Source organism: Dinoponera quadriceps, unplaced genomic scaffold (assembly GCF_001313825.1).
Source record: "Dinoponera quadriceps isolate SergipeBrazil2010 unplaced genomic scaffold, ASM131382v1 scaffold1070, whole genome shotgun sequence".
Taxonomy (NCBI): Eukaryota; Metazoa; Arthropoda; class Insecta; order Hymenoptera; family Formicidae; genus Dinoponera; species Dinoponera quadriceps.
This window is the reverse complement of record NW_014555341.1, coordinates 92,668-102,954: the sequence shown is the minus strand read 5'-3', so window position 1 is coordinate 102,954 and position 10,287 is coordinate 92,668.

Sequence of the window (10,287 nt, the reverse complement as noted above, 5' to 3'; positions counted from 1 at the left end):
AGCTTTATATGGCAGCTAGAAGAGTTCGTAACGGAAGTATGCAGGGAATTTCGTTAGTTTTCTTTCGCCTCTTTGCGGAACTGTCTCTCAACTCTTCGTGTACATATATATCTAGTACATATATATATCTAGTGTCGTATTATATAAATATAACAAAAAATCAATAATCCTTTTAAAATTCTTTGAACTGCGAATTTTCGCTCAACAAACATGGTTTTGTAACGTGACGATATTAATGTGTACGACTAGTAAACTGATGTTTTCAAGATCGCAGAATCTTGAAACTTCTTCTGTTCGCTGTATACAAATTCTAAAATATCAGCCTTAGTGGTTTTTTTCTGTAGTGCCGTATTAGCGTTTGACAGACGCTCAGAATAAATTGTGTTTTTGTGTGCTGCAAAACACAGCACGCGTTTAATCCTAAACATTGAAACTCTTCGATTATTGAAATACCGTTACGCGGATTCTGCACGGCTTTTCCCCAAAATTTGTCCGCGAATCAACGGTTCCGGGTAGCGAAAGCTGATGCGATGCCGCGAAAAAGCGTTGATCGGTATTTTTCGCGGCGAACGAACGTACGCATTCGCTTTGAGATGGGCGAATGGAAAAATGATTTTTTGACGCGTAGGCTCTTTGTCTTCGCCGCTGTTCGATTAAAATATTTCAAATAGACAGAGGCAATGTGTTTTTTGGCCAGCTAGAATTGCGCTACGCATGCAAACACCGCGCTACAGGCGACATCGCTCGAATACGCTACAGTTTCAATGGCCACCCATTGAAACGGAATTTATAGTTTTTAGTGTGTGGTGATGGATAACTTTTCAAACCACAAAACACGGGCTTTTGAGCAATTTTCGCAACGCGTCCAATGCAGATAGTAGCAGTTTCAACGGAGATCGCGTATATATATAACTTACGTCCTGTGTATATCCTGTAAATACAATTTCTCTTCTTAACGTTCGTGGAAAACAAGTTTTATTTAGAAATATTAACGGATCGTACCTCGCAGAGAGGAATACTCGCGCGTTATCGTATATTCTTCCACTTATATATCACAATCATAAGGAAACATGTGCGATAAAATTGCTAATGCATATATTAATGAGAAAAAAATAATATTTTTAAATCCGATTAAAAGACGGAATTACCTATCGCAGAAAATAATCCACCAATAATCATGCGGATCGAAGGATAATTTTTCTCTTTTGCCGGAAAGAGGAAACGTTTGCGATATCCTGGCTCAAGTATGTTCTGTATCGGTTCGGAAATAAAAATTACCGTCGATATTTCGGGACGTTATGTCGATGAGAAACTTTTTAGCCCGAAAGGACTCAAAGCGTAGCTATTCGATATTCCGCACAAAGGCTTATGCCCGATACGAAACAACGCCATTAAAGTGATGACGGCGAAACGAAATGAGAATAATCGAGCAGCTCTTTCCACGCTTTCGTGTCCACTCGATCGGAATGTCGATGAAGAACTTTTGATTTAAAGGGCCGACGCTCTCGAATGGCTACGTCGTCGTACTCCTTGCACGTGGATATTGTACGAATTTCTACGTTGAATCATGTTAAATAACTTATGAGGTCTTTCTAAAAGGGTATTTCCTTAGATGGTGACGTTAATAAGAGTGACACGTATATCGAACATCGTTTCATATCGATATCCAATTTGTATCGAGCGGATAACGATAAATTTGTCACGAAAGGATAACCTAAGGAGACTGTATAAAATCATGATTCGTGTTGATATTTATTTAATTATTTGATTATCACCATCGATTGAAACATATGGCGGCAAAAATTTTTTATATTATAAACACAGGTTAAGATATGTGACAGACATTTTCAAACGTGGTAGATTAAAAATGGATTTCCTATTTGTGTCATATTTTTAGCTCACTTTTAGTTTAAAAATTATTAAAAATAGAAGTTAAAAATAGCATACTATTTTCTCTCAAGGGACACGTATAAAAAGTGTCAACTTTAGTTACAAATATTTTAGCTCTTGGATGGTCGATTTGTTTCTAATTACAATGAGCAATGAGTTAGATAATATTTCAATATACACAGTGCAAGTTTCATCAAATTCTTATCAAACTTATTTTACCTTATACAACCTTACCTTTTTTAAAATAAAATAACTTCTGATCCAGGCTCTGAATTACTGTCAAACTTTTGGTGTCTCTTTTAAATATAATGTAGATCAATTTGCAATTTTTTCCATTATTTTGACTTATGGGCAATACATTCTTAATTAACAGAAAACTCCGTCGGAGTTATGTAATAATGCTTCATCATCTTTCCGATTATAGATCGGTTCTGTAACTATTTCGCTCTCATTGCACGGCGTTACATGTGCCGACAATGTAGCGAACTATTTTTCTATCCGTCCATCGTCCGTTACTTTTTCTTCCGTTCCTCCTCCTAAGTCTGAGTGCGCAGCAGGTCGGCGAGAAAGAAGAAAGGGACAAGAAAGAAATCGCAAGTCCTTCAGGGATACCCATCCTCCTCGCGGAGTTCCCTGCAATTTTTACGATCTAAACTGAGATCAAAAAGTCCGAAGTTTCCGCTCGGTCTCTGTCAAAGTTTCTGTTGAGATTTTCTTTGCGCTCGGCTCCCCCGGATTCATCTCTGTCGATATATTGACGCTAATTACTAGTAGCGTAGTTAATCGACGTTAAATTCTTTGACTGATGAAAGAAGCTCGCCGACGGTGGTAGGGGAAACGAACGGAAGTTTCTTAGAGAGAAATTCTTGATTGAAATTTATAACTTGATTTATTAAGGGGGTTTAATATTGGTTAAGGAATTGCCGGCGGAAAGTTAGCGTGCACGCGCGTTGTTGCAGACATTGTGAGAGCGCGCGAATATCTTCTTCTATTTTATATGAACTATCAGTCTCTCTCTCTCTCTCTCTCTCTTTTTGTTTTATTGCGTTATTGCATTTATACGATAGCGACTAATCCCTCTCTTGCCGTTCACGCGATATAAATAGCGTTATTCCAGTGTCTTTCGGTATACAATTTCAATGCAAAAGGTGAATTAATCCAAATATTGAATTACAATTACGCCGTCGCGACGTCCGTCACGTTAATCATATTTAATTTTCTCGGCAGTCGCATGCTCGCGCGCTTACTAATTTATTTCTCTTTCATCCGCCGGAAGCGAGAAGCAAATAGGCCATGACCTCCTTCTTTTCCGCCTCGCTCGGAATTTTTTTTTTTCGAAATCTACACTGCTGATCGTAACTTTTCGTCTCGGCCGAGAAACTTTGCGCCCGCGCGAGCGAGCGAGCGAACGATCTTCCGACCGTCGTCCATTTCTGTTTTTCCACACGCCGATGAAGTTCTTTACGAGACTTGAGAAGACGTTTCTCTTACCGAGAGGTAAGTGAGAAGAAAGGAATCTACCGTAAAATGCGAGAGGGCTTGTATTGTGAGGAGAGCGCGAATAGAATAAGACTCCGGATAATTTAATATCGCAGTATTTCACAACGACGACGGGGGAGTGTTCGAAGCTTCTTCGAAGCTGCGCAGATTTAAAGATCGCGAGATTTAAGCAGCTCTGGTGACGAAGCGAACGAACAGCCGTGCTATTATCGACGTAAACGGTGCGCCGCGAATTCCCGAGTAACGTGCGTCGGTTTATACGCTCGCTTACCGTTTCCTCAGGCTTGCGATATCCCGCGCATCTAGAATTCCCAATTTTCGCGGGACAACGATCTCTAATTTCTTCCGCCCGAGGGAGGGTGCGGTGGCAACGGCGAAAAGTTGCCAAAGGAGGACGACGTGGCGAGAACTTTTGCGCCGGGCACAAGCGCGCGCGTGCGTCAAGATGTACGGGTGATCACGAAATTCTGAGGGATTTTGGGGAGCGTAAATTTTCGGTCCGCCACGGTATGCGAGCGACGGAACTATGCGAATGGCGAAAACTATCGCTCGCTCGCGGTCGCAGTCATTTGTTTAGGACGGCAGTTAAGCGCGCGGGAGCTGTTAAGCGTATATTGGCGCGATCGCTCGTCGGCAGTCGATTAAAGACTCACACAGCCGCTGAGAATTCACACGCGTGCTCGACGTAATACAGAGAGCGAACGCGCGCGGAAAAATAGCTGGGCGAAATTTTCTGAGGATTATTTATGAATTTCCGCGCGTCCGAAGGGGGGAGGGGCCGCGCGAGCGTCAAAGAGGAAAATGAAGGAGTTAAAAATAAAATTAGAGAGCGGCTCGCCAGTACGCTTAGCCATCTCTCTCTTTCTCTCTATATATCTATACATATTTATAGCTTATACTTTTGTTTATATATATACAGAGTGGTACCATTTAAATCGAGTATGTTAAATTTTAACTTGTTTTTTTATGATATGAAAAGAAATCTAAGGAAAAAGTTGCACCGTTCGAAGGAGCAATTATGATGGCAAAAAATGTTTTCGAAGTAAGGACCCCCTCTAAAGACGGGATTAGGATGAAATAAATGCTATTCACTCTCTTTCTCTCTCTTTTTCTGCGCTTGAATAAACCTTTCTCAGAGCGTATAATAAATATTACCTATCCATCTATCTCTTTCGAGCCAGCCATTTCCGGGTGATCACCTTTAAAATCCACAAAGCTGAAGCCCCTGGTACGCGTCTCGCTAGGAGAATAGAGTACAAATTGGATGTAACGTCATCACTTCAGGGGATTCGGTGCTTATTATTAGCTACGTTATTGATTTTGCCTCTCTCCTTTACGCTCTCGTAACCTTCAGCCACCGTACTAACGCGGACCAAAGGTTATCGCTCGACCGTCTCAACATCCCGTCTTCTTCTTATCGCCGATTTTTTTTATCTTATGTTTGGTGAAGTATCGCCCGTATTGATGGTAACCTATCCGGCCTGGCGTGATCCTCTATTTTCGCAAATATGTCACGATGAGACCGAATCGCCGGACGAGATCGCAGCCGACGTCGACGTTCGACTTCGTGCGGGTTTTTTCTCTTTTTCTCTTTTTCTTTTTATTCTTTTACAAAATATTCATTTGGTACAAAGTACACGGCAGAAATTATCTCATATGAATATGGAGAGGGTAGAAGGACGAGGACAGTGGAGGAGGAGTGAAAGCAGAGGAACAATGTGGTAGTGCGGCAGTAACTTTATGTTGCATTATGTCCTCGAGGACATTGCTGATTTATCCAGCGTGTACTGAATGTTTGTTTCACGGCTTTGCCGTCGGTATAAGTGCTCGATATAATTTTCCACGGAGTAGTACGTGTGCCGACGTCCTGTACGTGTTGACGACGTCCTGTCCACTGTTTTACTCGCGTCACTTCCGCTATGGAGAGAGAGAAATCATTTAATAGATCTTTCACGTTAAATACAAAGAAAAAGACGATAACACAGTTCCTCCACGAAAAAGGGGCTGCTTTGTGCAAAAACAGCGATATGTTCCATACGACCTCTGTATACTTAAAAGATGAAGCCTCCTCTCAAGCTCTCTCTTGAGAATGTCAATACTCAAACGAGAATCGATGCGGACGAACGCTGCGATTCTGAGTCTGAGCGGGAAATTCGTCGCGATAAGAGGAAGAAAAAGAAACGAAAGGGAAAAGAGAAACTTCCGGATTCAATTAACAGCTTTTGCCCGGGGGGAATTCAGCTGATCGTCGCGATGTTAAGAAGTCAGCACGAGGGTGTAGCGTGCAGCCCCCGTCCGTGAGTGCTAACTTCGCGCCGACATAATCGGGTTAGCATCATTAACTCGAATCGCTTTTACTTTAATTGCCTCGGGTATCACGCGGATAACGAATTTGCATCGCCGGATCCTTTCCTCTCGAAGGAAGAAAAATTATTCCGGGAGCCCCGCGTGCTAACGAGGGAGATAAGCTTGTCGGAGGTTAGTCCTGGATTTTCTGATAGCATGCCGGATTATGGCGGAACTACCGTCCTCGTCACTCGCCTCTCGCGCTGCTGGCGCGGCTGCATTAAAGATTTTTGCAGTTCCCCGGTATCTTTATCATCGTTCCTCCGAAGGAACGCCGCCACCGCCGTCGAGTTGGCGACGAGTATGTCGTCCGCAAGTAGAAGGGAGAATTAACCGAACGAGGATAAAAATATAAGTCTTCCCCTCAAAAAGAACGAAAAAAAATATGGAAGAAAAATGAAAAAGAAAAAACCGGTACTCGGTAGTAGGATGGTAAGGGGGGGAGGAATTCCGAGAGTTCCTGGAGCAAGCAAAACGAGCGAAATCGTCGGCGGTATTTCGCACGAGTGCTCGCAGAGAGGAGGACGATGGAGGGAGGAGGAGGAGGAGGGGAAGGACTCGTAGGTGGATCGCATCCGTATCCTTCCTGTGTCCTCGGATCCCTTCGTTAAACATCGCGGTGTTATATTTGCTCAATTAAGAGCGCGCGTATACACGAATTCGGAATTACTTCGTGCCCGACATCGTGTAGTTTCGAGTGGCGCGGAGGTATAATCATAACTATGTGGAGGGTTAGTACAAACACGTGTTAACAGCATAACGCGCCTAGGCGCTCACGCCGTCGTTTCTCCTCGTTATCCAGCGTAATGCCCCTCCAAGCGCGCGGGTGATTTTTCATCTTTGCAGTCTGGAATGCGCTATATTGCGATTGGCGAGGCGGCGACGTCCGGGGATTTCTTGCCGCATTAAAAGAGATCGGGGCCGTTGACAAACGAACGCGACCGGCTCTCGTGCAATTACGACAAAGCCACTTACTAATTTCGCCGGCTGATAATCCATTATCCCCCGACCACGTGGGTCGCTTCGCCCGTGTACGTACTAATCCTGAGTCTGACTTTTGGTGGCGGTGGCACGTCGACCCTTGTTCCCCCGTTTCCACGTTGAAATCCTCTTGCGCTCTCTCGCACGCTCCGCCCGCGCACCAGACGCCACGTCCGACCAACATCGCGCTGTATCTACTGCGCGCCGCGACAGCACTTCGAGCATTTATCTTATATTCATGTAATTTTCGTTCGGCTGGACCGGACCGGCTAGCGGTCTTCTTCTCTTGCCGCGCTTACGCGAGATCCTAATGGTCTGATAAATTTTTCAATTTGTCCAGTTCAAAGTTGGGATTTTTAGGACTCCCGCGATACTTCGATACGCGAAGCCACTCGCTTTCCTCCTCGTTGATCTGGTATTTTTTCCGTCGGCATGTTCTCTTATTTCCTTGAGGACAGAATTTGAAGACACATTTGAGACTTTGAGCAGGAAAGTCCATAAATTATTAATACTTTTAATAATACCGTCACTTTGTGATGGTAGAGCTTTCAAATTTTCTCTGCTCCCGCCGGTAAATTTTCCAATTTTTTCCTTAACACGCCTTCCCGCGGGCGAAGACGCACACGCACGAATATTTGATCAAAGGCGTAACGAACTTGTAAATAAATGTAAAGTTCGAGCTCTATACGCGACTTTTTCTCACGTGGTTTAGCATATTATTGCCCCGAGTTCCGAAGTTTTCAGGATTCCGCGGGACTTTCGGTACGTAGGTCAGAATACCGGGGGGGAAAGTCATTTTAAATGAATAAATCAATATGCAAATGTATGTTTGTTAAGGTGCGTTCCGAAATTCCTTTTTATCCTCCGCCGTGCTCCCGTTACTTCCTGCTCGTTCTCGACGGTATCATGAAAGATTCATAGTCGTAGCCTCCGCCAAATAATACATGATGCGGTTTATTGTTCGGCGCTGTAATATCGCGCTGGGTAACGGAACATCCAAGTTCTCTTGCTGCAGCGTTTACTGCCGTTTCGGGCTGCTCGGGGTACAACTCCGGCGGAATCGATAATCGCCGATCGGATGTTGCAGTTCCGGCATTTGCTCGATCGCCGTGTCCTGACTTGAGTGGTCGTTGCTTGAAATTTAAGTGCCATTTCGATCGCGAGATCTGATTATCTTCCTCCTTCCCCCTCCCTGACGGGAGAACTCAAGGACTCGATGATTTGTATTTCTACGGAAGAATGCGAGTAATTGCATCGTAGATTAAATTATCCCTCCGAGAGATACCGAATGCACGTCGCTTTTGAGAGGCGCCGGAAGAAACCTGGAACGTTATACGTGTCCGTCGAATTGTCACGTGCAAATTAATTCGTTTTAACTCTTTAAATTTTTTCAACGAACTATGTTATAAACGAGCGGAAAATGAATATTTGTTAAATAAAACAATTTTAGAAAATTGTACTTCTCGACGGTCCGAATTTCATTCGGACAAAACATTCTCATCAGGAACGTCCTTTAAGATAGATTTTATATATTACAACATTTTACTCCAATGCGATCGATGTGTAAGCCTTAAAGGGTTAAAGCGTCCCCCGACGCATCGAACGCGGAGCACTTGGCGCGTTGATGTCTGCAACTCTGGACGATTCATGTCGAGCGCTTCCGTCGACTTTCTTTCTCGCGCAAGGGGAAATGTTTGCTATCGCGAGATTAACTTCGCATTCGGTTTCCTTGCGGCTGTATTTTACTTTGACTGTTCTCTATTCGTTTTGCTTTCAGAAAACTTAATCTCGGTACGCAATGGACCGGTCTATATTTATATACTCGTGCGCATACATGCGCCTGATATCCGTAAGGAAGAGCGCACGCTTAGAAAGCAAGAAAGAGAGAGAGAGATGTAAAAAATAAAACGCACGCGCAGTTACTGCGTCTTGAGATATATTAAATGAATCCGTTGCAAAGAGCCACGGGTGAAATTAAAAGACATTATTCCGGAAGATTCTGAGGCAGATTTGATAGCGCAAGATGTAGTTACGTTATCTCGTTATTAACGTGAAGGAATTACGAGAGGGAGGAAGGAAGGAGATTAATTTTCTCGCAGTTGCGTGTTATAATGAAAAAGTTGTAGCAATTTGTTCGTTTTAATTAGGGAAGGTCATTGGGCGTGCATGATTTATGAAGAAATTTATTTTGCCAGTTTTTTTTTCGAGCGTTTCCGCGTTTCGACGGTATTAGTGCTGTTGAAAATGTAATTAGCTTAATAAATCTAGAAAGAGCCCGCCGCGTTTTCGATGCCCGCACAAACTTTACTCTTTCGATTTCCGATACTTTTATCGCTGTAGGCGGCACGGGATCTTGCAGCAACGCTGATGGGAGGTATACCGACACACACTATCCATTTTGTACGCTCGTGAAACATTAAATGCACCGTGAAAGCCCGCCAGATTATATTTGCATCTATTATCCCGCTGAGAGATCCAAGCGCATTTCCTGACGTGCCCGTTACATCTCTTGACCTTTGACCAATAAATTTCCAATTTATGTGTGCGTATTCGAATTTCTAACACACTTAGGACATAGACACCTATCTTAGCTCAAAGTTCAAGATGAATAACGTTAGATCAAGTACGACGTGCCGAAATATTAGAATCAATAATTATTCTTTTCTTTTTTCCTTTTTTTTTTTTAGAAATACTCAGCGGACGGAAAGTTAATTATAGATTTATTCAGTGTGCTTGGATTCCCGAATTCATAAGCTTTGAAACCGCTAGTACTTTGAAAGCTCGGTCGAACTATTGAATGTTTAAATTTCTACGTGTAAAAAATACTGACTCCCTCGAATGAACGAAGCCTGAAGAGAGAGGATCATCAGCAGGAACACGAAAAAAATTGAATTGCAAATTGATTGAAATTCCGACGAATAAAAATTTCTGATTTACAGAATTCTATTTTGCCTCCAGGCGGCCGATGCTCGAAACGCGAAAGGGCGTTCATCCTATTTTTTCCTATAGCGAACTTTTCGCGAGAGCGTGTCTTTGTTCCTTCCGTTTTATTTTCGATTCGTTGCAGCGATCCCGCGTTGAGAGTTGCATTTTTTGCACTGTTCTAGCCGCCGGCATTCAAGCAACGTGCATCTTTTTTTTTTTTCGAGGGTTACCTTAATTAGCGCTGTCTGATCGGCGTTCGTGAGATGAAAGGTTACTCGTGTTCCTCCTTTTACGATGCGCCACAGCGGCCATCGTTGTCTTTGAATTTTCGCAACGGAATCCTCAGAGATCAAAGCGCGGCGATTCATTGCGAAATCCTTGTTTAAGTAATCTTATCGTAATTAAGCAAAATGTCTAATTCGGCCAAATTATTGCTCACATTATTTCATATAATTTTCTACTGGCAGCCTTTTGTTAATGAAAAAATCACCATTAGAATTATTTTAATTTATTCACATCGTTCAGATTTCCGCGATTTTCTCCTCTAAATCATTTAATTGACAATATCGAATTCGCCGATTAAATCCTGAATTTCACGAATTTACGGAACGCTGGTTAAAAGAGACTGCGACTCGGCTCGCATCG